Raw genomic sequence first — 27,450 nt, 5'->3', positions numbered from 1 at the left:
GTCAGCCTGGGACAGAGCTAATTTAGGTCCAGGTTTGGTTGGAATGGTAACCTCAGGACAGAATCCCATCCAGCTAAGTTTACAAGGACAGGAAGATCTCTGAATTCTTTTGCAATGTTAAATATATATATATATATATATATTTGCTGTCCTTTTCCTAAGAGTCAAGGGGCTAAGGTCATGGAATAGTTTCTAAAGGGATTTCTGATCTTAATTGGAAATCCCAAGACTTATTTAGCTAACACAGCTCCTTTAGTTTTCTAGGAGCTATCCAGAGAGAAAGCTGACTGAAGAGCAAACACAGCTCTTTTAGAATGTTTTCTGGTTTTCTGATTTTGATCAGAAAACCCAAGATTACTTTTAGAATTTTTCCGACAAGATTTCTGACTGAGTTAGAAAAACCAAGAAATTTTATAGCAGCCTTTCTGACTTTGGTTGGAAAATCCATGAGCTATCCAGAGAGCTTTTAGAAACTTTTTCTAGCAAGAGAGAGCTGTCTCTGCAGACTACAGAGCCACGAGCTATCTAAATAGGCCCGTCTAGGGCGCCATCTCAAGCAGAACATGGGGCCATCAGCTTGGACCTATGATTTGACTTTGAGTTATTTGTTTTGTTGCTCCCAGAACACCCCTTCTATCAGGAACTCCTTTCCAAGCTGAGTCTAGTCCTTGGCACTCACATTTTCCCAAGTCCAGCTGCAGCATGAGGTACAGCCTTGGCTATCTCTGGCACACAGCTTCTTTGTGCTCTCAGAAAACACTTCCTAGAAGATTTTATTTCAGTTATGCTGGTCTCTTAATCACTGCTAATTTCTTAGTTCCAGTTAACTAGCTTCAGTTGTCCCAGTAGTTCCTTTTATTCTAGACTATAAAGCTAGAGCCACTGGGCCAAAGCTGCCGGGTTCTGCTGCTTGCTGGGTCTAGAACATTATACCTCCATCTCCCCCCTCCCAACCCCCCACCACCTTGTTCTATTACATCATCTCCAGCTTTGTATTTTCCAACTCCTTCATGCCTAAGTGTGGCTGTCTTGGAACTTGCTCTGTAACTGACCTTGAACCCAGAGATCTCATGCCTCTGTCTCCTGAGTACTGGAATTAAAGGCATGCACCACCATGCCTGGACTTTAGCTTTATTCCCCCTGGAACTTGCTTTGCATCAGGCTAGCCTTGAACTCAGAGATCTGCTTGCCTCTGTCTCTTGGGATTAAAGGTATGTACCACCATGCCTAGACCTAAGCTTTTCAAAAAGATCTTAATCAAGTTGCAAACCAAGAATAGCCATCACAATCCATCCCTTCTCAACTTGACACATCATCATATCTCCTTACGTCCAGATGAATACAACAATCAGGCCATAATAATGCTTAACATGATATAACTCTCCTTCATACAACTGCAAGTTATTGAGTTTAGCTGGGTGGGATCTTGCCCTAAGGTCCTCACTCCCTTAATTCCATCTAACATCCTTGAACACAAGATTTACCTTCATTCTACTTCCTGGTGCCCCTTTACTCTCTGAACCATACATTTTGTATTTTTCCTTTCTAAGCTTTCTATGCTTGATCAAAATGTTCTTCATGAGAGTAAACCAGAAAGGAAAGTCTGTGCTGGGCTTTTTATTTAAAAAAAATTTATTTATTTTATGTATATGCGTATACTGTAGCTGTACAGATGTTTGTGAGCCATCATGTAGTTGCTGGGAATTGAATTCAGGACCTCTGCTCACTCTGGTCTCACTCGCTCCAGTTGGCCTTACTTGCTCCTGCCCAAAGATTTATTATTATATCTAAGTACACTGTAGCTGTCTTCACACACACCAGAAGAGGGCGTCAGATCTCATTACAGATGGTCGTGAGCTACCATGTGGTTTCCGGGATTTGAACTCAAAGAGTGGTCAGTGATCTTAACCACTGTGCTGGGCTTTTCTTGAGACATCCTTAGTCAATGCAACTAATATAAATCTCTTTAGCTTTAGGCAGACTCTCTAGACAAGGGCAAAAGGCAGCAACATTTTTCACCAAAACATCACAAGAATGATCTCCAAACTTCAAATTACCCTCAGCATCAATGTCTTCCATATTCCTACTAGGTTGACCCATTAAGTCCCACTTTAAAAAAAGAAAAGAAAAGAAAAAAGAGCATTTTGTGGCTTTCCAAATCCTAAGTCCCAAAGTCCACATTCCTCTAAACTAAAAATATGGTCAGGCCTATTACTGCAATACCCCAGTCCCTGGTACCAACTTCTGTCTTAGGATCTCCATTGCTGAGAAGAGACACCATGGCCAAGGCAACTTTTATAAGGGACAACATTTAATTGGAGCTGGTTTACAGATTCAATCCATTATCGTCATGGCAGGAAGTATGGCAGTGTCTGGGCAGACGTGGTGTTGGAGAAGAAGCCAAGAGTCTTACATCTTGATCTGAAGGCAGTCAGGAGAAGACAGGCTTCCAGGCAGATAGGAGGAGGGTCTCAAAACCCACAAAGTGACACACTTCCTCCAATGAGGCCACACCTACTCCAACAAGGCCCAACCTCCTAATAGTGCCACTCCCTGGGCCAAGCATATTCAAACCACCACATTCCCTAAATGTAATACCCACTTTACACACACACACACACACACACACACACACACACACACAAATGCACTTTAGTAAGATGATCCTCTCAAGCTAGTTATATGATGGGCACCTGTAATCGCAATACTTGGGAGGCAGGGGCAGGAAGATTGAGAGTTTGAAGCCAGCCTAAACTGTCATAAGATTCTACACCCCACCCCCAAAGAAGCCGGGTGAGACAGCTGTAGCTCCAGTACCTGGGGAGAGCAGAAGTGAGGCAGGAGGTTCAAGGGCAGCCCCAACTATGTAGTAAACCCTTGTCTTTTTAATTCCATTAATCTGTTCATTATTAGTGGAAAATATCATCACATGCCTTTAATCTATACATGTCTATTACTTTAAGTTACATAGAGGAAAAATAACTATAACTAAATTATGTGTAGTTAAAGCCATCTTAATATTATCATCCAGACACTTTCTATACGTGTGTGTGTGTGTATGTGTGTGTGTGTGCGCACACACACATGTGTGGAGGCCAAGGTCAGTGCTGGGTGTCTTCTTCAATCCCTCCACTTTACTCTTCGGGACAGTGCCTCTTACTGATGCTGGAGATTGTCAGTTTGCAGCTAGAAGGACTGACAGTGATGTATAGAAAGTATGTACAGCAGGGAGCCAGAGAGCTGGCTCGGCAGTTAGGAACACTGCTGCTCTCCCTGATACTCTCCCTGAAGACCTGGGCTTGATTCCCAGCACTGACTTAGAGGCTCACAATCATCTGTCCCTCCAGTTCTGGGGGATTCCATAGCCTTCTGGCCTTTGTAGACACGGCACACATGCAATGCACAGACAGACATGTAGGCAACCATTCCCAACAGAAATAAACTTTTTTTTTTTTAAAAATGTACTTACAGCATGCTGGTTGAGAACACAATACAGATACAGAAAAATCTTCATTTCTGATTCTCAGTTTATGTGTGTAGGATGTATTTTTTGAAGTAAACAGTTGTACGCAGCAGTCATTGTGACAAAATCATGCAATCTGAACAGATTCCCATACTTTGAGGTGATCCTCTGTACCAACTCATGACCTCCCAAGATCAAATACTAACCACTATTGTACTGGCAAATGGCATTTTAATAATTACTCTACGAAAAGGTTATCTTTTGAAAACTATCTTAGTCTGTCTTATATGTTTTTAAACAGACATTAAATAATGTTTTTTACTGTCTTTTTTTAAAACACAAATATATCTTGTTTGTTTGTTTGTTTGTTTTAATCAGAGTCGAGTCCCAGGCTGGACTCAGTCTTCTGATATCCTGCCTCCAAAGCACTGGGATTATAAGTATGTACTACCATGTCTGATTTGTATGCTAAGGATGTAACCTAGGGTTTTGTAATGTACCAACCGAGTTCATCCCCAGCCCCTTGCCTGACAGCATCTCAAGTCTTCAGGACAATGTTTCTAATCTGGAAATAATGAGCCTTATGGGGACCAGACACCTGGATTCTCATGTTTCCCTCTTGAGAGTTTCTTTCCTCCCTGTCAACAGGATAGAAAACGAGCCGGTCCTTTGTTCCCTTAACAGGAGAGAAAGCCCCAGCATGTACAGGATAACCAGGGTGTCTCCAGGGAAAAACTGGCCACCGATCTGCAGCCTACACGGAAAGTCCCCTTGAACCATGAGGAAGAGATTTCTTAATACAAACAAAGCATCCTCATGACTAAAAGGCTCCAGACCCCACCAACAATGTGGTCAGCTGCCTGCTCTTGTCCCTGCCCTTCCAATTAAGACTTGTCCCTGAGATCATTCTCCATTGGATATGCTCCCTGCACATCTGCCCTCCGACAGCCATCTCTACCCTCAGCCTAAGCTAGTGTTTGTGTCCCGGGTCAGGGGTCAGAATTTGCAAGAGGAAACCCACCCATGTATTCCTTTGTGTTTTCTCTCGGTTACTTTAACTAAAATCATTGTTACTGTTGTTGAGGACACGCTAAGAATATGTGGGTACAGAAACACAGATGCCCCAGCACGCGTGTGGAGGTCAGAGGACAGCTCTCAGGAGTTGCTTCTTTCCTTCCACTGTGGTAACCAGGGAAGGAACCCAGGTCAGGTGTCTACAGTGAGCACTTCATCTACTGAGCCGCCTTACCAGACACCAGGCTTAGAAGGGCCTTCCCTACCTGGGGAAATTAGCAAGTTTTTTTTTTTTTTAAATTGCCAGCTGATTCTATTGTATTTGGACTTCTTCCTCATAGAGACACGAGGGAAACTTTGCTTCTTTTTCTACCGCCCCCGGTCTTTTGGCTGCCTTGTAAATTGCAGTAACATAAGACAGATGCACAAAGAAAAAGCCTTCCGGATACACATATACCCCATAGGAGACCTGCAGAAACACTAACTCAGAGAACTAGCTGGGTGACTGAAGTTCGAGGTGCTATCCATTCATGAAAGGGACAGGGGTTAGTGGATGGTCAGGGGTGTGGAGACAGGTGTGGGAAGGGACAATGGAAGGCGAATAATATTGTCCCGTTAAGCAAATAGAAGTGTCCTGTGATGAGATTCAGGTAAGTTTATTACTGAAAATTTCCTTTACTAACATGAATTTCCCCTACACAAAGGCAAATGAAGGCTTTCTTTTAGATGGAGGAGGAGAAAAAGGGCTTTCTAACTCTGTTCTTGCTTTCTTTTTAGTGAAAAAAGACCAGTCACTATGCCAGAGGGGCACATTTGGAGCGACATTTTCTGAATCCCTTTAGGGACCCGATAATTTAAAAAATAAGCCAAATAAGTGAACAGTGTAATGTTAGTAAACGGTGAATGATAATCAGGGGAGGAGGAGGAGGGGGCAGAGGATCCGTCCCACACAGGAAGCATTAAGACATCCACAGAGGTGCAGCTGCCAGACACATGGCTCTGTTCAGGACATCCTGCCGTGTCCTGCCTTACAGAATGGATCCAGGCCAGGCTGGTTTCTTTGGTGAAGTGTTGGCTTACCCTGAAGGCCAGCTCTCCTCCGTCCACCTCAATCTCCCAGGAGCTCATTAGATGGAAGAGAGATGAACTTGCCCCACTGTTTCTGCACCATCATCACCTCCTCCTCTTCCTCCTCCTCCTCCTTCTTTTAACAGATTTACTTATTTATTTTATGTATATGAGTATACTATAGCTGTACATGGTTGTGGGCCTTCATGTGGTTGTTGGGAATCGAACTTTAGGACCTCTGCTTGCTCTGGTCAACTCCACCTGCATAGTACACTGTAGCTGTCCTCAGACACTCCAGAAGAGGGCGTTAGATCTCATTACTGGTGGCTGTGAGCCACCATGTGGTTGCTGGGATTTGAACTCAGGACCTTCGGAAGAGCAGTCAATGTTCTTACTCTCTGAGCCATCTCGACAGCCCCCCCACATCTTCTTCTAGACCGCTGTTCCCAATCTCTTCTAGGTCTGTTCACGTCTCCATTGTAGGTCCCTCCTCTGAGAAATTTGCCCCACCTCCACCCTACCCCAGTGCTTTGACTGAATGCGCCCTGTTGTGTTATTGACCTGAAGCTTCGCTTTATTGTATTTTGAGATTGCTTACCTAAACACCTGCCTTGACTGGTGACCCCAATCGCAACACCTAAAAGTGTTCAGCCTGTTCCCGGTAACCCTGCGTTTTCTGCAGCCAGTCATCTACAGAGATACTCTGGGCAGCTTGCAGATTCTTCTCTGACATTCAGAGGCTAGAGGCTCAGCGCTTGTTGGCTGCCTCCTCTTGATAGGCTCCACTCTAAACCTTTTCTATTGAATTTTAACTGGTCTCTCAACAAGTCTGCGATACAATATCTCACACCCAGGGCTACCCAGGCAAGAACAAGAATCTACCTTAAGATCTTTCAGTGTGACACAGAGATTGTCTCTGAACCCTGGCAACGTGTGCTGCTCATCAGGGTAGATAGCATTGTCGTCGTAGGGGTCAGGGATTGGGGAGATGAGAGATGAAGCAATGGACAGAATGTGTGTGTGTGTGTGTGTGTGTGTGTGCATATGTGTGTGTGTGTGTGTGTGTGTGTGTGTGTGTATGCATGTATGCATTCAAAGCCTCCTCATGTCAGAGATCTTGGCCTCTCTGGCCTACCAGATCCTGGTTATGATGTGGGAGCTTCATCTGGGGACCTCTGGGAGGTTCATGTAAGTAGCAGGATGTGGGGGATAGATTTCTGCACACTGTAGCTCTGAGGGACATGCCAGTTGCCACCTTGGACTTTAATATGTTGCCTCCCCCCCTCCAAGATGGGGTTTTTCTGTGTAGCTCTGGCTGTCCTGGAACTCACTCTATAAGTCAGGCTGTCCTCGAACTCACAGATATCTGCTTGCCTCTGCTTCCTTAATGCTGGGTTTAAAAGCATGAGAATGGTCCTTAATACCTCCTAGTTTCTAGACACTGGTTTCCTGTCTTTCTGATCTTCTCCTCTTCTTCTTCTTCCTCCAATCATCATATCAGTCCTAGAATTTATAGCCTCACACGTGCTGAATGAATGCCTTACCACTGAGTTAGAGCCATGACCTGCTTTTCAGTTTAGATTTTGAGACAGGCTCTCACAGAGTTGCCCAGGAGTGGCCTTAAAGTCACTCTGCAGCCCAAGCAGGGCCTGAACTTTCCATACCCTTGCCTTGGCCTCCAGAAGAGCTGGGGTTGGAGGCGAGTCCCACCAGGCCTGACTAGCCTGCTTTCTGAATCAGCATGTCTGCACCTCACACAACTCTCCGCTCCCAGAGGCTAGACGCTAACACCACCCAGAGCACCCCACTCCCCATCCTGCCATCTCCTCGCCATCCTCAGGTCCTCAGAACAGACCATCATGTAGTCGTTGTCCACTGATGCTCAGAGGTTCTTACTTTTAATGTATTTAAACAGTCTGTGTATATGGTCACCCTGGCAACTCCCCCTCTGTTGGGAGACATTGGGGTGGTTTCCTTTGCATAGTGCATCTCTGAGGCAAGTGAGGTTCTGTACTTGACTTCTGTGCCTTAAACCCATGAGGATCAGGAAAGAGGAAAATAGGAAGTGAAGAGAGAGACAAGGGTCCCGGAGGAGCAGATGTGGAGAAGGAATCCTGCCTGCAGCCAACATCTGCTTCCCTCGTTTTCAGTCCTAGCCACAGGCTGGGCTGATGGGGGACCCTGACTAGCTCTTGGGACCACAGTCAGATGCCACAGAACTGAGCCCTTCTTAGCCTCTCCTTGCCCAGAGCTTCTGTGGGTGAGTTTGTGTCATGTGCCCTATGCTCGGCAGACAGTGTCTTGTGTCCAGTGGTGCCAGCTGCCGTGAACTACTGGCTCTTTGTCCTGCCGCTCCTCTTCCTCCCGGGGAACAGAGGCACTTGCCCACCATCTCTGAAACGAAGCTATGACACTTGTTTTGTCATTCCTAGATGACGCTTTCAGAGCCAACCTATGACTCATTACCCTCTTTCCTTCCACTGCAATGTCCAGCCACACTCCAGAGAGACTACTTCCTTCGCCTGGGTCCCAGGACAACATCTAGGGCAGAGCCTCCAGCTGCAATGTGCAGGGGCTGACAGCTGGAATAGCAGCAGGCCTTCTGCCTGAAGCCACTGCAACTGGGACTGTCCCCTTACTGCAGCCTCACCTGCCCTAGCCTCACCAATTGACACTAGCTTTGAAGGCAGAGGTCGTTTCCCATCCAAACATCAGTGGGCCCCAGATTAATTTCTATTTGTAGCAATTGTCTTCCATTCTTCCAGAAAAATTATTGAATAATGCCAAGTTTATAAAAGTCCTCACTTGTACCCCAGCCCAAACAATGCTTTGTATGCTCAGCCCTCTGATCCTATACATGTATGAAATGAACCCCATTTGGGAAGGCTCCAAGTAAGCCCTGCCTGCCTAAGAAATGCTCCCCTAGTTTATACCTAGTCTTGGGTACTGTATTAGGGTTTTACTGCCATGAACAGACACCATGACCATGGCAAGTCTTATAAAGGACATTTAATTGTGGCTGGCTTACAGGTTCAGAGGTTCAGTCCAGTACCATCAAGGTGGGAGCATGGCAGCATTCAGGCAGGCATGGTGCAAGCCTCCATCTTCATCTGAAGGCTGCTAATAGAAGACTAGCTTCCAGGCAGCTAGGATGAGAGTCTTAAGCCCACACCCACAGTGTCACACCTACTCCAACAAGGTCACACCTTCTAATACTGTCATTCCCTGGGCCAAGCATATTCAAACCATCACAGGTACTATTCTGGGCATTCATGCCGTGGCACACATCGCGCACACACCCATGTGCACACATGCGCACATGTAATTTTTAAACTCACACTGCTGACACATCTCTGATCACGAGGACTCCTTTCTTCGTTCATCTTGGGCTTTAATCCCATCTCTGGGATCTTCTTCTTCTGGTTGATGATTATTCTGAAAGCAGAAGCAGAAAGAGAGCTGAGTGGTTCCGCCACCGTGCCTACCCAGCTCGCTGCACATGCTTAAATTCCATGCGTGTGAAGCTCAAGACAAGACTGGACTACACTTAGGGATAGATGCTTAGTGGGCAAAACCAGAAAGGCAGACCAGGAAGTGGGAGGCTAAGGAGCCTCTCAGCTCCCACATGGCAGCTCAAACTGTCTGTAAGTCCAGTCCCAAGAGACCCAATGCTCTCTTATGGTCTCGGTGGGTACTGCACACAGGTGGTGCACAGATATACATGCAGGCAAAACACCCATACCCATAAAATAAAAACAAGGAAATGATTGGCGTTAAGACCAGCCACTGGGAGGCATGACCGGACAGAGGCAGACGGCTAGATCATACTGTTTCTCTTTGTTGTTGTTTATGGATGGGGGGGGGGCATTGCTTTATGCTAACTCACAGAGATGTGGCTTTCCTCTTCCTCCTTGTGTGTCCATGCTATATTTAAAAAAAAAATTAAAATGTTATTCTAGGAATTGAGGGATAGCTAGTTGGTAGAGTATGTTATATAGGTTTACTGGAGACTAGCCAGGAGTGGGGGAGAGCCCCGTCTTAAATTCACACACACACACACACACACACACACACACACACACACACACACTTCATGTATGTTGGTCTGCATCACATTGTGAGAGTTTTCTACTTGCTCCCTGTGGCCACTGGGGTTGCTTTTAGCTTGGGGATTGTGCGGACAATGAGGCCATGAGTGAGCACTGGGTCTCCACGTACACAGCATTTCTAGGGGATATGCAATGGTCATGAAGTTGGGTTCTGTTTTAGAATGCATGGAGTCATGCCTGCTGTCATCACGTCACTTTGCTCCCTTGTCAGCAGCACGAGGGACAGCTGTTACCCTGCCACTTGCTAACACCTGCAATCATCACTGTTCCGTTTTAGCCAATCTGTTGGCTGTGTAATTCTATCTTTACCGTCTTTCTTCCCCAGTTCCGTCGTGAAGAGCCACACCAAAAGTCTTTACAGTTCTTTGCTGGCTGTTCGCACACACCATTCTGTAAAGTGCTTACGAATCTCTTACCCAGTTTTCTTTTTGTTTGTGTACTTTTTTTTTCCCTTACCAATTTGAAAGAATTTTAAAGAGTATTTCCTGAAAGTGAACCTTATCTGTTTGTTTGCAAATACTTTCTTTTTTGTGTTCTTGTCCTTCTCTTCAATCCATACCTTTTTTGGCCTCTGTGTATATGTGTGTATGTATGTGTGTATATGTGTGTGATGTGTGTATGTACATATATGTGTATATAATATATATGTACATGTGTTTATGTATGTGTGTATATGTATGCACGTGTATGTATCTGTGTATGTGTTTTTTTGTGTGTATATGTGCATATATGTATATGTGTGTACATGTGTATATGTGCGTATATTTATGCATATATGTGTATATGTTTTAGTGTGTATGTATATGTGTATGTATATATGTATATGTATGTGTATGCATGTGTGGTTTGACGGTTCTTTCTTTATTGGTTTTGCATTTTTGTTGAATCTGTCTCATTTAGTCATATTATGTTTTAACTGGCTTGAGGGCCATTTTTCTTTTTAAAAGATTTGTTTGGTTATTATCTTATTGTGTTGGTGTACATTTATGTATAAATATGTGTCAGTAGGGCACACATGTGCCATGGCATTCACATGGACATCAGAGGACATGTTTGGGGGAGTCAGTCCTCATCTTCCACCTTGTTTTGAGGCCACATCTTTCGTGTCTGTGGCTGCAGGAGCCACATACATTGGTTTCTGGTCAGTTCTCCCTCAGTTTCCCCTTCCCATCTCATCACAGGCCCGCAGGTGCATGCCTCCACATCAGACTTTTCTTTTCCTCAAGATTTACTTATTTTTATTTTTATGTGCTGATGGCTGTCCCTGAGGGAAGTCAGTGCACCACGTGTATGCTGGTGCCCATCCGGGTCAGAAAAAGGAGTCAGATGCCCAGAACAGGAGTTACAGTTGTGAGCCACTTGTAGGTGCTGGGGAGCGAGCTGAGGACTCTTGCAAGAGCAGCGAGTGCTGTTAACACTGATCTATCTCTCCAGCCCCAGCCCTGTATCTGATGCCACACTTGGGCTGCCGGCTCTTTATCCACAAAACCACTTCCCCGGTCCAGAAACTCTTCTCCTAATCAAACAGATCTCTCAATGAACTGATGGAAGAATTATACAATAAAGTTATAATGAAAAAAATGGAAAAGAAGTTTTTGAGGAGATACAATGAGACTATTAAAAGATCTCTGAAGTCAGGCATAGCTTAACACTCGGAGGCAGAGTTATCAAATTCAAGGCCACTCTTTGCCACATAGCCAGTTTCAAGGCAGCCTAGGATATGTGAGATCTGTCACACAAAGATGCTTTCTGATGCCAGGCATGCCGGTGCATACTTATGATCCCAGTGCACGGAAGACTGAGGCAGGAAAACCACAAATTCCTGGCCAGATAGGGGTACAGCGTGAGATGGACAGAAAAACAAAAAGTGTTCTAAGATTTAAAACAGTACACAAATTGGAATGTTAAAAACCTACCTTCCAAATTTGATTCGGAAAATCAAATTCATGGCCTGGGAGATGAAGAAACAGAAACGGCTCACAAGCAAAAACCCCTGAAGGTCGAATAGTTGGGACTGTTAATGATTGCTACTAAGGCAAGTGTGCAAGGAGCTGGGGCTTCGACTCAGCCAGTGAAGTGTGTAACTGTGTGCTGTGTAACTGTGAGGACCTGCATTCGATCCCCAGAATCTAATAAAAGGCCCAGGCATAGCCGTGCATGGCTGACAAAACAGGAGGATTCCTAGGACTTGTTGGCCAGCCAGGCTACTGCATCCAGCTCCAGGCCAGTGAGAGGCCCTGTCTCACTGTCAGGGTGATGTCTGAGGACCGACAGCTGAGGCTGACTCCTGTCATCCATACACATACACACCACACGCACACACATGCAAATGCACACACGCACACATACACATTCACACACACACACACACACACACACACACACACACATACACGTTCACACAAATGAAGAAAGCGAAAGCAAGAAAGACCTGAAGGGCTATACCCTGCACACAGGAGCTGAGTGGGAACCCAACTTCCTGGTACTCACCTCTTTGGGACCCATTATGTAACCAGTTGGTGTGCTCCTTTGGTGAGGCGGGACACGCGGAAGGGAGGGAGCCTTAAAGCCCAAATGGATACAACCCAGACTTTAACTCTGCCTCCTCTGGCTTGTGGGGCATCAAACAGCCACTTCACTCCCTCGGGCCTTGGGTTTATAACCATCCGGGCAAATTGTATTGTTATGATCAAGTATTTCCCGTCTTCCCCCAAGAGGATTGGGCGTCCCTACCTCATTACCCTGTCTGGCCTTGTGACTGATTTAGGCCAATGATCATGAGCAGAGCTGCCACAGGTTAGCTCTGGGCAGAAGCTGTACAATTTGGCTTTCTTCAAGTGGCCAACAGCACACAGAGTCCCCTGCAGTGCGGCTGCACAGAACTACTGTTGGGTGAAGACTTAACCGTTTGCTTTTCTGAATTGTGTTTTGTTTTTGAGACAATATCTCATTATTTAGCCTTGGCTACCCTGGCACTTGATGTGTAGACTAGGTTGGCCTTGAACTCACGGAGATTCCTTTGCTTCTGCCTTCCAAGTGTTGGGATTAAAGGTGTGCACTATCATGTCCAGAAACTGTTTGGTTTTTTTTTGTCTGTCTGTGGTTGTTAATAAAATAATAGTTTAAACGAAGTTTCTTATACTTTATTTCTCCTATGAAGTTCAAAAGTTGATAACCTTGCACTAGTGTGATATGATGTCACAGAATTATTGGGCACATGGGATCTTGGCTCTGTCGTTTGTAGGGTGTTCTCATAATTCAGAGTACAGGAGCTCAATCTATGGCATCTACGTTTCTGTGGATTAGGAGTGGAAGAAAACAAGGCTGGCCTTGTGAGTCACATATAATACGGGGGTGGGGGGGAGCAACAGAGAAAGAGGAAGAAGAAGAACACAAAGCCAGTGGACCAATGCAAATATCCTCTTATAGAACACATGGAGAGTCATGGTGTGGACCTTCTCATAGGTGGGGTTCATGGGCCTGGGGCCAGGAAAGGCTGAACCAGGGCCAGGCTTCCCAAGTGCCTTCTCCAGAACATGCTGTAAAGAACCCGAGGGTCAAGTTGGAGGTTGGTCCTCTGTGAGGAGAGTCCAGACCTTCCAAGCCAGGGCAGAGAGAACATGGTCAGAGCTTGAAGCTCAATGGCAGGATTGTGTGTCTGTCAGGGCGGCCCCACCAGATGCCAACCATCTAGCAGGAAACAAGAAAAGACTCCCTGTTTGTCACCTAAGAGCCAGGTCAGGCCTTGGGTTGGTGGTGGCTCTACTCTGTGAGATCCATTTGCCAGAGTGAGATTAAAGCAGCAAACCTCTAAAAAAAAAGTTTTCACACACACACACACACACACACACACACATCTTGTGTGCGTGCATGCACGTGAGTGAGTGTGTGTGTGTGTATGTGAGTGATCATGGCATGTATGTGGAGGTCAGAGGACAACTTGAAGGAATCAGTTCTTTTGTTCCACCATGTGGATTCTGGGGTTGAAACTCAGGTCGTCAATCTGGCAACAAAATACTTTGAGCCACTGAGCCATCTTGCCAGCCCAGAACAAGTGTTCTTTAAAGTTGTGTTTGGAAGGTTTCAAAGAGATGTCAGAACCACCTTCACAAACATTGCTACTTTTGCTGTTCATTCTGTTTTCTTCCTCTATGTTTTTGAAAAGGCCCTCTCAATTAAAAGAACCTTATATCCAAGTGTGTGTGTGTGTGTGTGTGTGTGTGTGATTTTGTGCATGTGTATGCATGTGGGTGAGCATTGGGTGTGTATGTATGCTTGTGTGTCCACACAAATGCATGTACATACTCCTGCCCGTCTTTCACTTGGGTTTTTCATACGGCGCCATGATTTGGACACCTCCCCCATCAGTATGAGAATCAGCCTTCCACCTACTCTGGCAACTTCATAATACCCCACTGTGTACTGGACCATATTGTCTTTAACCAGTCCCAGGTTTGTGGACATTGGGTGGCTTTTAGATTTTGCTAGTGCAAATGATGGCATAACCAATAGCTTTGTGTGTAAACCTATTGTACCTTTTGCCATTGTGACTTGGAGGTAGATCCTTAGAAGTAGGATGACTGGATCAAAGAACAATTATGTGTGTGATTTTACTTGATCTTACCAGACTTCCTCCAGAGAGGTGTGACTCTGTTTCATCTCCCTTACCAACTATCACTGATTCTACCTGGAACAACAATCCCTTTCCCTATTGCATGCTGTTTAGATGGGAGAATAGGCACGTGGGGCATCTAGCACTTAGCCCCAGTCACAGGGCTAATGAGTAGCAGAGAGATGGAAGTTAGACCAGCCAAGCAATGCATCCCTCATAGATAGTAAGATGGAAATGGATGGAGTGTCACAGACCTCTAATCCCAGCACTTGGGAGGTAGAGGTGGAGTGACCAGAAGTTCAAGGCCATCCTTGACCACATGGTGAGTTTAAGGCCAACCTGGGCTGTATGAGATGCTGTCTTAAAAAGGAAGGGGGGAGAGGAGGAGGAGGAAGGGAAGGAAGAAGAGGAAGAGGAGGAGAAAGAAGAAGAGAAAGGGGAGGAGAATGACAAGTAGAGCCAGGCATGGTGGTGCACACCTATAATCCCCTTACTCAGAGGCTAGGGCAGGAGAATCATGAGTTCAAGGTCAGCCTTGGGCTCTTAGCAAGACCCTGTCTCAAGGGCACATGGCAGTGGCTTAAAGGACCCTATATCTACCTCCTGGGAGAGGAACCAGAGAGACTGAGCCCCCATCACCAGTATTCCAGCTCAGAAAAAGCTGGGTTTCCATCCCAAGGGGCTGTGCCTCAAGGATCTCTGAGGAGTGGCTGTGACACTATTTGGTGACCCTGTGTTAGAGATAGGCGTCCCTCTACCACATGAGGTGTCATCTTGACAGAAGAGAGCTAAGGTCCTTTCTCCCTAGTTGAAGCATGTGAAAATGTAAATACAAAAGAGGAGTGAAGGCCTGGAGGCTGTGGAGGGAGGCATGGGCAAAGGCCCTAGCTGTGGAGGGAGGTACAGGCTATCCACGGCTACTTCTGAGACAGTGGTCAGGAATAATGGGCGGCAGGTCAGGGGGAGGCACTTAAGCATTTTCAGAGCCGTGATAGGATGTCTTGGCATCCTGTCCCTGCCCCTGTCCCTGTCTCCTCCTGGCACGGGAAGAGCTGAGGCTAGCTGAGGCTCTCTGTCCTAATAGCTCATCCACCACCAAGGCCTGTGTGTTGTGTTTCCGAGCGCCTTCAGTGTAGAGAAGTCCCATTCCCAGGTCACCTGCTAGGACTGTTGCATCCACAAGGCCAGCGACCTTTCTTGGGAATTTTTTTAGTAGACTTCTTCCAAGCCGGGTAGGAGCCATGCCTACCTAGGGGATGGCCCCTGGCTATTTTCAACCTCTATCCCTTGAGTTGTGATCTACGTGTTGACACAGAGGCCAATGCCCTTGCCACGGTCCCGCTAGCAGCCCGCCATCAATCAAAGTACATCCTGTGCAGTTCAGTCCCAGGCCCTGTGGCCTCAGCCTTGTGACTCAGGCAACCACTGTCCATTCATCAGACCGATACAAGGACAGAAACCATTTTACAACTGGACTAGTCCATCGTGGGTGTAAGAGAAAGAGGGTTAGTGACTAAAGCCAGGCGAGGGCACTGGTTTCTTGGTCCTGTGTAGTTCAGGAGTCTATTCTCCAAGATGACTAGAGTTCTGACCTAACTGGGTATGAGGGATTTTAAGAGCTCTAGGATCTTAGCATAGTGGCAAAGTTGGGGGGGGGGGGAAACCCAAAAAAACAAAACAAAAAAAACCCATCTGATTCAGGGCTTAGGAACCTGTGTGGTCCTTTGACCTCCAGTGAGTCTAACCCTTAGGGAATGTGAGACTCAAACTGGAAAGCCCATGAAACCCAATCAGCTCTGAAGGTGGGAGGCAAGGAGGCACTGGGACTCAGACTCCTAGAGTTGGTGCGGAGACCTGTGTCCATTTCCCCGGCGCTCGCCTTTGCTCCCTTAGTCTCCAGATTACATAAATCCATCTCAAGAATGCAGAAAAATAATACCGTCCTCGTGCCTGGCTCCCATAAGAAAAGGGAACAGCCAGGAGACAAAGCGGAGCAGAGAGAAAAAAGATAAAATGAAAACGAAAAGTATTTGTCTGTTTTAGACGACGACGATGAGGACGGGCTATTTGCTCTAATGCTCTGTTCTCATTTGCTTGTCCTTCTGAGAGCTCAAGGACCTTTTAAGGTGGAATGCTGGAGAGCCGTGCTTAGGCAGCCGATCAGCCTTGGGCAGCTGGAAATGCGCGAGCACAGAGCTAGAAGCAGAGTCTGGGCAGGACTAAGAGCACAGTGGGTGTGAGGTAGGAGGCCTGCTTTACATTCCTGGGTAGGGAGAGACCGGAAGTGGAAGATGCGTAGGGCTGAGGGATGTAGCCCAGTGGTTCAGCGCCTGCCTAGCATGTACATGGCATTTTTAAAAAGATAAGATACAACTATCTCAGCTCAGGTCAGGTCCCAGCGGGGCTCCCCCCGACCACCACCACACACACACATCAAAGTACTTACACCTCCATTTTACAGGCGAGTAAACTGAGGCACAGAGATACTGCTTCATCCCTGGCTCTACCCAGGAACATCTCACTCTAGTCTACAAGGAAATCAGCATCTTTCCAGATAACCAAGAAAGAACCCAGGGATAACCAGCTGGAAACAGTGGCACACATATGAACTCTTAGTACTTGGAAGGCTGAGGCAGCAAGATCGCCATGAGTTCAAGGCCAGACCTTGTCTCAGATAAAAATACATCAACAGCCTGACAGGTCAGAACACGGGGCTGAGGAAATACTTGGCAGTGGAAAATATGAAAAGCAGAACCTTTTCTCATTCATACATTTTAATGGAGAGAAGTAGCCTCGGGAATTAGAAACAGCAGGCTCACCACTTGCACTGAGCTGTCCTTGAGCTAATGCAGAAGCGACTGGACAGCCCAGAACAGGAAAGAAACGGGTCTGGTCTTGAGAGAAATCCATGACCATGCGCCAGAAGCTTCCAAAAAAAATGGGTGTATGGTAGCCCAGCACCCTTGCTTCCGGGGGTGTGTCTTCTTGACAGAGATGGAGAGGTGGGTGTCTTAGTTTGGATTTCATTGCTGTGAAGAGACACCGAGACCAAGGCCACTCTTATAAAGAACATTTAATTGGGGGCCGGCTTACACTTTCAGAGGTTCAGTTCATTATCATCATGGCGGGAAGCATGACAGCCTGCAGGCAGACATGGTTCGGCAGGAGCTGAGAGTTCTCCATCTTGATCCACAGGAAGCCAGGAGGAGACTGGCTTCTGCAGGCAGCTAGGGGAGGCGTTCTCTCTCACACTGGGTGAAGTTTGAGCACCAGGAGGCCTCAAAGCCTGCCTACACAGTGACACACTTCATCCAACAAGGCCACACTTCCCATGTGTAGCAGGGCCACTTCCCATGGGCCAAGCATATTCAAACCACCTCAGTGGGTAAAAGGGGATTTACAAAGCTGGAAGTAACATAATTAAACTGGACTCCATAAAGCATAGCAAGCTTCAGCCAGGCATCTTATATACACACATATACAATATATCATACATGCACAGAGACAATATAGCCATGAGGTAAGGTGCTGTGGACTTACAAATGTTGATGCCCAAAGCAGGACCTGAGCAAGAAAGGCTGTGTGGGAGCTGCCTGGTGATGTGATTGTGAAATAGTCTGGGCTCGCAGGGTGGCTCCGCAGATAAAGATGCCTGCCACCAAGACTGAGGGCCTGAGTCTGAGTAGGAGAGAATTGATCCATGTGGTTCTCTGACCTCCATACCCTATAGCATGTATGCACCCACACACATATGCAGACACAAAAATGAAGAAATAAAATATAACAAAACATTAGAGAAAGAAAATACATGGACAGTGTTCAGTAGTAGCACATAACTGATATGTCAGCTACACCCCACCACCACGCTGGTAGTGAATTCTTGGATTTGTATCTCGAGATAGGATTAGAGACGGATTTGTTTGGGGTGATATTGTAGCTATTGTTCCTTATTTTTAATGTTTTCCCCTCTTTGTTTGTTTCTTTTTCCTACTTCCTTTCCCTAGGGAACACACAAGTGATTACATGAAAGCTTGAAGTCTTTTAGTGGAAGCTGCTCTCAGGCCTCCTGCATAGCTGACTGTTGCCAGAACTTTCTCCAGAAAGAAACAGAAGGATGGCAGTGCTGGGGAAGCAGCTAGTGAAGGGGCCAGAGGACAGGTCTGGGATGTGGGAAGGGGTGGGGGTGGGGGTGGCGCTCAGAATCGGAGTCAAGGCCAGGGAAAGTTGGGGCTCACAAACAGCCATAGACCCATTTCACAGGTCCAGGTAAGAATTGCCTAGGCTGGCTAGATGTGCCCTCTAAGCTGGCTCCATGCTGGTTAATAGTAGGGTTCTGCACTTACGCACCTCTGGCTGCTTACACACTCTGACCCCTCTGCTTGCCCTGCTGTGGCTTGTATACAAAGTGTCTCCTGAATGCCCCGTGGGTTAAAGGCTTGGCTGTCTGTCAGTTAGCTATCAGGATGTGCCGGGATCTTGGGCTCAGACTGGCCTACCTGGTGGGTAAGTCCCTTGGTGGATTCCGGATTTGAAGGCATTACTGCAGGGTGATGGAAACAGGAAGGTGGGGCCTCCTAGAGGAACTAGCTCCCTGGGTGTGCTGGCTAGTTTTATGTCAGCTTGACACAAGCTTAGTGTCATCCGAGAAGAGGGAACCCCAACTGAGAAAATACCTTCACAAGATCTGGCTTTAGGTGAACCAATAGGGCATTTTCGTAATTAGTCAGCATTGCGGGAGGGCCCAGCTCAGTGTAAGTAGGGCCACTTCTGGGCTGGTCTTGTGTTTTATAAGAAAGCAGGCTGAGCAAACCATTTAGCAGCACTCCCCTGCGGCCTTTGCTTCAGCTCCTGCATCCAGGTTCCTGCTTGGTTTGGCTCCTGCCTTGCTGGACTGTGACGTCCTATGTGCAAGTCATACCAAATGACTGTGGCAAGATTTGCCAAATGAACTGTTTCTACCCCAAGTTACTTTTGGTCATAGTGTTTCAGTACAGGAAGAATAATCCCAGCTACAACAGTTGGGATGCCTTTGAGTGGCGTTATTTTGTTCCTAGTCCCTTTCTGGGTCCCACTTTACTTCCTGTCTATCATGATCTGAGCGATTTCCTCTTCTTCATGGTGTCCACTGCCACATTCTGCCCAACCACCGCCTCCGGCAATGGGCTCACCACTACTGACTCTTCCAACACCGAGAGTTGAAATAAATCCCTCCTCCTTTTATATAGTCTATTATAGGGCATTTGTCCCAATGATAAAAAGAATCATGTTGGAACTGCATCGGAGGCTGTGCGTGTGAAGGAGTTTCCAGAGGTTTCTATGAGGAGGAATACCTACCCAGAATACAGACAGTACCACGTCTGCCACAGGCTGTGGCTTTGGAGTAAAAGAAATAGGGACTAAAAGGGGAAAAAATGAGCTGCGACTGTCATCCATCTCTCTCTGCTTCCTGAATGCAGTCTCAATGTGACCAGTGGCTTCAAGCTCTAGCCACTATCCTTTCCCCTCCATGGTGGACCGTGCCCCTCAGACTGTGAGCCACATCCTTGTGTTGCTTTTGTCAGGGGCTGTGTGACATCTTGTACCTAGTACGGCACAGCAGGGAACATGCTTGCAGGCTCTGGGGATTACATGCAAGCAAGCATCTTTAGGGGTTCCATTACTGAGCTGACCCCTAAAGAGTACACAGACTACCTCAGAGGCTCTTTAAAAAAAAAAAAATGATGCAAGGGATTGGAAAGCAGGGGACCTACAGTAAGCCCACTTTGGCATCATATTAAAATGGTTATCCACGTCACAGATTAAGGGCTTGGGATAGTTATGGTTCAAAACTCATGGATAAACTGAGGTCTAAGGAGAGTTGCGATCTCCCCCAAGGCTTCGGGGACAACTTTCTTCCATCCTGTTTGTGTGTTTTTCTAAACTGACGTAAGATAGGGGAAGCAGTGTTGTTCGTGGCGGGCATTTTTAAAGGCAGAGAACAAACTCTCACAGATTTTTTTTTTCTAGTGTTTTTCAGGTAAAAGCCTCTGACTGAAATCCTGAGGCTCCCGGTGGGACTTAACTGTGGCTCTTAGAGGCTCTTCCTGGGTTGGGCTCTCCTTCTGGAAGTCACAGAACCATTCAGGGAGAGTGGGATGGAGCCAGGTGCTCACAGCGCATGCCCAGAGGCTGCTTTTTAATGGCGCCAAAAAAGCAAACACTGGGGACCCAGCTGGTGAGAATTGATTTTGCTCTGTGCCTTTGACCTTCGACAGAGCTCACATGTGTATGCTTGGGTGACAAGAAAAAAAAGAAAAAGGGCTAGACGATTGGAACTTTTTTTTCTGATTCTTTATGTGGGTGCACACATAAACCACAGCAAGAATGTGAGGGATAGAGGACAGCTAGCAGAAGTCAGTTCTCTTCTACCACATGGGTCTCAGGGATCGAACCTCAGCTTGGCAGCAAGCTCCTTTACCTGCTAAGCCATCTCGCTGGCCCTTGATTCTTGTTTTCATAGCATGTATTCATTATTCAAATTGGTTGGTTTCGTTACAGGATTTTCATGTGTGTAGACCATGCACACATTTATCCTCCTGTCTATGGTCTATTCTTTTTATTTCTCTATCCCCTAGTCCCCTTCCTCTTCATCTATATCTATATCCGTATTCAGTCCAGGCTCGCCATATAAGAGGAAACATTTGACGTTTTCTTTCTGTGTCTGGCCTACTTTATTCTGTGCTTCAGCACTCTGGGTTCTCAATATACTCATCAGAGGGTCTTGCTGTATCTCTCAGAACTTGTCGCTGACACTGGACACCTGAGTTAATACGTTAATACAGCTCATGCTCCCCACCCCCACCCCCTGTTGACTCTAGCTAAGTCGTTTGATTTTTCTGGGCCTTGATTCTGCAGAATCAAGGATCACACTGGACTGCCTTCCCGGGCGCCTTCTAGGAGTTCAGGACTGACCTAGCTCATGTTTAAATATGTCTGTCTGTTAACCTCCCTCTAGTAACTTCTTTCACTCCAGAAGTCTCGCCCACCTGGTCACCAGCATCAACCCCCCTGGTCACACTTGTTCTGGCTCTCTGCCAGGCACACTCTCCAGCCAGGTGCCTGGCCCTCAGCAGAGCACGCTCTGGAAACTCCAAGGGCTGTCCCTCCGACAAGCCTGCAGCCAGTCCAGGGACCAGGGACTTGCTCTGCACAGGTGGGGGGGGACACTTCCGACTCATTTTACTCCAGGAAAGCAGAATCCCGAGAAATGAGCTGTTAACCAGCCAGCAGCAGCCAGCGAGCTACCGAAGGGACGGCAGTTTGGGGTTTCCACCCTGTTTACCTTGCGTTAAGTACATGAAAATGATGTCACTGTATACCTTTCCAGCTGGTACAGGCACAAGGTCTCTGGGCCCGGACTCTGGCCCCACCTCAAAGGCTTTCCCTCTCCTTGCTCCGGTCGGCCTCTCCAGCGTGGGACGGCCATGGTGAGGGTAGAAAGGCCAGTGTCCCACCTAGCTCTCTACCAGTCCTCTAAGCTCAGCCACGGCAGCCCTCACAGGGAAGACTTCACTGCCTCTGGTTTGTCCCCTCAGCCCCTTCATACCCCTGCTTCCTCGGGCAGCTTTTGAAACAGTCTCCCGCCTAGAACCCTTGGTGCCAGCTTTGAGTTGGGCATTACACATTTGCCTGGAGATAGATATGTCCACGCGGCTTCAGCGCTGACGGCTCTCTGCGGCACTCTGGGGTGCCACCTGCCAGAGCAGCTCCCTGTTCAGCTCTACCCCTGAGGACCCCTCTTCTCTATTCATTGTCTCCTTCTCAGCCCCCTTCCCTTGAGGAGCCTTTCAAAGCCAGCCCCAGCCCCATAATGTCCCCTTGGTGTTCTCAAGATGTCTGTGTAGAAGAGAATGCATTTGGCACCAGGACTGCCATGTGTGCAAGCACCCAAAGGGCCCTGAGGCTGGCAGCTCACCCAGGAAGAGATGTGCATAGGGTTGAGAGGAAGGGTGAGATGGCGGCAGGGAGATAGGACAGCTTCTGGAAGAGGGAAAAGGCAGGGACCACTCGGAGAGCTGGGAGGGGCCCTTCTCAGGGAGGTGTCACAACAGGCTACTTTGTGCTATAACCCTGATGCTCTCTGCCACAGTCCCCTGCCTTCTCTTCTCCCTGGCTTGGGAACAAGACTCTGAGTTCTTCAGCAGTCCTCAAAGTTGGCATGGTAGAGCAGGGAGGGGTTCCCTGACCCTTGGTCAGCAGACAGGAACAGGGGACCAGTGGGTGGTACTGTACCCCCGATTAGTCACTTCCGTCCCTCAGACAGGAAATCGGGACTGAGCCTACCCCACAGACGACAGACAAAGGAAGACACACACCTCCTCCCACATTTTCCTGCTTGAAGAGGTCAGATTTCCAGTTTTCCCAGTGGCTCTTGGGTGGTTTCAACTGGACTGGCCCCGGTAGGCCTGTTGGAAGTGTCTGCCACTTGGTTAATTGTCCCACCAGAAGGGCATAAGGACACAAGGTCTGAGCTCCCAGCCTGGCTCCCTGCCTAGCAGCCCCACTGCAGGCATAACTCCTCATTTCAGAGAATAGAGGGGCCTCTGAGGCTACCTGGGCGGGGTGGGCGGGGGGATCTGCGGAGCTCCCACTACACGGCCAGCCTCTACGAGGGGACTTGAGTCACAGAGGGGTGAGACTCCTCCTCCTAGACCTCAAGACTCTAGCACAGCAAAAATCAGCTACAGGCTCAGATAAGGGTGGAGGCCAGCTGTGTAGACAGTGTTCTAACAGGCCACCGCATCAAATGACATCCAACGAGCAACAGCCAAAGGTCCTGGCACTTGGTCCCTACAGCACTCCTCATGCAAGCAGCTCGTGTTTGACACACGTATCCTTAGGATACATGTGCACATGTGTCCAAAGTCAGGCAAGACCTTAAGCAAGCTGAACTTCAGTTCTGAGTCAGTTTTGGTCTCTGTTTGGGTGGACTTACATTAGAAGGCAGTTGTGAGGGGGGCCTCTGATACAGTTCTGTCAGTAAATCATTTGCCACATAAGCGTGATCACCTGTGCCCATGTAGAATACTAGGAAGGATGGCACATGTTTGTAATCCCAGCTCTGGAGAGGCGGAAGCAGACAAATACCCGAGACTCGCCAGCCAGCCAGCCAGCCAGCCAGCCAGCCGAGCCTACCTGGTGAGCTTCTGTAGAGCCTCCTCTACATAGTGAGTTCTGGGCCAGCCACGGCTGTGTGGTGAAACCTTGTCTTAAAGCGTGTGAATAGCTCCTGAAAAATGGTGCACATGAACCCCATATGCATCTGTACACACACCCACCCACCCGTATACCCCATTACAGAAACCCATATGTGTGCACACAAACAGGTGTTGCAAAACAAAGAGACCTCATGTGACAGTTCTCAAGCCATTACAACTAGTTTGCCCGGATATAGGCAAGATGTTTGGAGAGAGCAGGGTTCGTGAGAAGGGGGAACAACTTAGGACCCAATACACAAATAGAGCGAATTCTCTAGGTTTATCAGGCATTGGATGCTAAGCTTCACGTGACCTCAATCAGGATCTAGAACAACAATTCTTAACCCCTTGGGGCTTGACCCCCTTTGGGGTCAAATATCCTGCCTATCAGATATTTACACTATGATTCTTAACAGTAGTAAAGTTATAGTTTTGAAGTAGCAACGAAATCATTGTATGGTTGGGAACTGTATTAAAGGGTCACAGCATCAGGAAGGTTGATAAACACCGGTCTAGAAGGTCCTTGTCCTGCTCGTGAACAAGCCACCTAATGTCTACCACTGCGTGTTATTCATCTGATGACTTGTGTGGCCATATATGCTCACTGGCCTGGCCCGACCCAACACTGGCCTTTCTGGCATGGAAGAGCGAGTCCTAGCCTGGAAGTCCCCCTCTTCCTACCGAGGCAGCCTAGGAGATGGGGAACAGCCTCTTAGTCTTGGTTCCTATTCCCCTCATGTGCTGGCACTGCTGGCCGTTTCCCCCAGTCAGGCTGGGCAGCAGTTGCACTACCTATAAATAGAAGAGTGAGATTCCTTGTAGCCTAGTGAATAGCGCTGACATCCTGCCTCAGTCTAACTAGCCCTGAGTCACAGGCCCTGCCCAAGGCCCACCCTGGCTGGCCAGGCCCACACCGCTGACACGCCTCAGAGGAAACATTAGGGCTGCCTGAGGGTCCCTGGGGAGGCTGAGCCAGGCTTACAGAAATTCGACTGGCATTTCCTCCCTGTGAGGCCTGCCAGGGCTGCACTCCAGCTTGCTTGAAAGGGACCGACCATGCTGAGGACCCTGTGAGTGAGAGCTATACAGAGGCAGCTGGCCTGAAGAACTGAGAAGCCCCTGCCATGCCTGAAAAAGAGGGCACGTTCTCAGGATTCTCTTCTATGACCCTCGATAAAGCTTTGCCCACAAAGAGCCCAAACTTACCCTTCCCAGTCATGAGTGGAAGCCAAGACTGCTCCGGCAGGCCACACGTGGGAAAGGGCAGGTGGGAAGCTGGACAGCATTGTGTAGGGGACGCAGCTAGAGGATTCCAGCTGTCAGGGCCATTTTCTTCAAGAGAGAGAGAGGGAGATCTGGAAACGCTCATTGGCTGGATGAACCACAGTTCGATTGTTAGCACAGCATGGCAGAAGGTGCCTGGCAGGCTCTGCTAGAGCAAAAGTCTCCTGAAGGCAGGACCGCTGTGTAGATAGCCTAGGCCCTGGGGAAACTCAACCCTAACTCCTCTGAGATAGCCATCCAATAGGTTCTTTGCTCCGGCCCCTCAGTAGCCTCCCACACACACTCAAGCTGTCTCCTACTCTTGCTTAGAGGACACTCTTTTTTTCTTTCCTCACTGGATCTATTGGGTTATAGATTATCCCATGAGAGAGGGGCTCAGAACTTGCTCATCCTTAAACACGTGGCATAGATTGTCTTGTTGAATTGATGAAAGAAAGAGGGGAAGGAATAAAGGGAGGGCGGGAGGGTGGGAGGAAGGGCCTGTGCTTACATGAGCATGTGGTGTCCTTATATAGCTTAAGAACTCTGAGCAGCTCACTCCCTCGTGCTCACTGTCCAAATCCCGCTCCCACTGGGTACCACCAGGGCAAGAAGCCCCAGCTGTTCACTTGCATTCCTTGCGTTTGACCCAGAAGGAGCGAGACAGTTTCTGACTCACACACAGGCATCTGTGAGTTCTCAGTCCACAGGGGCTGAGAAGGAAAACCTGTTCCTTCTCTGAAGGGAGAGGCACACTTCTACTCCATTTGCAAAGCATTGCTAACTTCCTGCCATCCACAGTGGATGCCCTGCCTCTGCTGAGCAGGTTCATAGTCCAGACCGAACCCTGGGGCCACAGAGTATCTTTGGATCCAGAGGTAAGGGAATCTTCCTTCTGAAGTGTCTGGTTCCTCTCAGTCCCCAGTACTTGGATACCTTGCAAAGTCATAGGAATGCTTCAAGAACCATTGTGATTTCGTAGTCTTGCAAGACTGAGTCAAGACATCATTCACAGCTTCCCACCCATCTTCCAGCTTGACTTCTCAAGCAACAAGGGGTTTAATGAGTGTGGCAAAACTCGTAAAGACCCATAGTGGTCAGCAAAACGGGGATGGTTGGAAGCAAATAGCAGCCTTTCGGTTGCCAGGGCGACAGAGGCTGCAAATGGGCAGGGGTCTGAGAATATTATCCAGGATCATTGCTCCTCCCCAAAGATAAATAGTGCTCCTCCATAGAGACACCGAGCTGCCTCCCGTTGGATGGAGAACCCAAGCCAAAGTCATGCAGCAAGCTGGGCCCCAGCCTCTTCAGTGTTCCCTCCCTGCAGAAGCACCTCTGGGAGCTGGAACTGAAAGGAGCCCGCTGGCCCTCCAGGTTCCTGGACCTTGGCCTGCCCCCGGTCTATTGGCACCAGAGAGGCTTAAAGGAGTGTGTCTATGAACGCGCTATAGTACTCACCAGCGGCTGCACCTTCTCCAGCCCATGCTGGTGGCCAGATGTCCTGACGTGGCTCAGCGTGTGCCTAAGGGGTGGGAGGGAAGAGCCTGAACTGTGGGCTAGGGCCAGAGCTATTCTACAATTACAGTGTCCAGAGCCATGAGCTCATCAAGACGTGAAGAAAGCTCTCTTTTGATGTGAGCCCGGGGCGCCAGTGAGTACAACCTCTGGGGCCCAGGCTGGCCAGGGGAGGAAGGAGTGCCATAGTCACCCTAAGTCAGTGCTGCGTGCTCCTAGAGGTACTCCGCCCTCAAAAGTCTCTCCCCCAGATACCTGCCACAGGCCACAAGAGCCTCTTTATTTTCATTTCTTTGAGACAGAGTCTAGCTACGTAGCCCAAGCTGGCCTCAAACTCTTTATTCTCCTACTTTGGTCTCCTAAGTGCTAGGTCTACAGGCAGATGAGAAAGGTCCTTTTTAAAAATAGAAGTGTACATCCTAGTTTGTGAAAGGTCCTAGGTTTGATTCCCTAGCACTGTAAGCCCCACTGTCCTCACTGCTCAATGTGTCAATCATCTGCTCTCAGCCCAAGCCTCCTGCAGTCCTCCTCCCTCCACATCCATCCTCGGTGCTGTTCTGAAACACATCCCAGGCATGACATCATCTCATACATAAATATTTGGGTATGTGTCTCCACACGGACTATTCCAGACAGAAACCTATCAGGAAACATTGTGACACCGCCACTGCACATTAAAACAATCAATCATCCCCGATATTAGCAAATACTAAAAGGGTTGATGCTCAATCTGTGTTTATTGGTTTTTGTCGGGGTACCTTTAGAACCAAATGAAGCCTGTGCAATGCCACCGCTTGGTATGTCTCCTGAGCCTCTACCTGCCTCAAGGTTTTTCGTTTTAATCTTTGCAGTTTATTTACTGGGAGAAGCTAGTCTGTCTTGTGGTGTCTGGCTGTGTCTGGACTCTGCTGATTGCTGCTCTGTGGTGTAGTTCAACAGGTCCCTTTCCTCTGCTGCTCCTATAAATGGGCAGTTAGGCATAGAGGCTGGGCCAGGGACGCTTTAGTGTTTGTTTTGGCAAGACTATATCATATCATTAGATGGCATTGAGTTCTGTCAGGAGACAACACATGGCAAACACTTCTCAAGTGTGTGTGTGTGTGTGTGTGTGTGTGTGAGAGAGAGAGAGAGAGAGAGAGAGAGAGAGAGAGAGAGAGAGAGAGAGAGAGA

The 27,450-nt window shown here is 47.9% G+C and overlaps 1 long non-coding RNA gene and 1 other non-coding gene across 2 annotated transcripts in view; both read left to right on the top strand.

The window, feature by feature from the left end:
• The window catches only part of LOC115065382, a 90,960-nt gene that overhangs the window by 55,457 nt on the left and 8,053 nt on the right, over nucleotides 1–27,450 (top strand). The window lies entirely within an intron of this gene.
• Nucleotides 293–352, top strand: LOC115065396. Its single transcript, XR_003845191.1, has one exon. It is a non-coding gene; the product is annotated as a U7 small nuclear RNA (small nuclear RNA).

The sequence above is a fragment of the Mus pahari genome, chromosome 14 (genome assembly GCF_900095145.1).
Source record: "Mus pahari chromosome 14, PAHARI_EIJ_v1.1, whole genome shotgun sequence".
Classification (NCBI taxonomy): domain Eukaryota; kingdom Metazoa; phylum Chordata; class Mammalia; order Rodentia; family Muridae; genus Mus; species Mus pahari.
The sequence above is the reverse complement of the archived record's forward strand: the minus strand, read 5'-3'. Positions and strand labels throughout refer to the sequence as shown.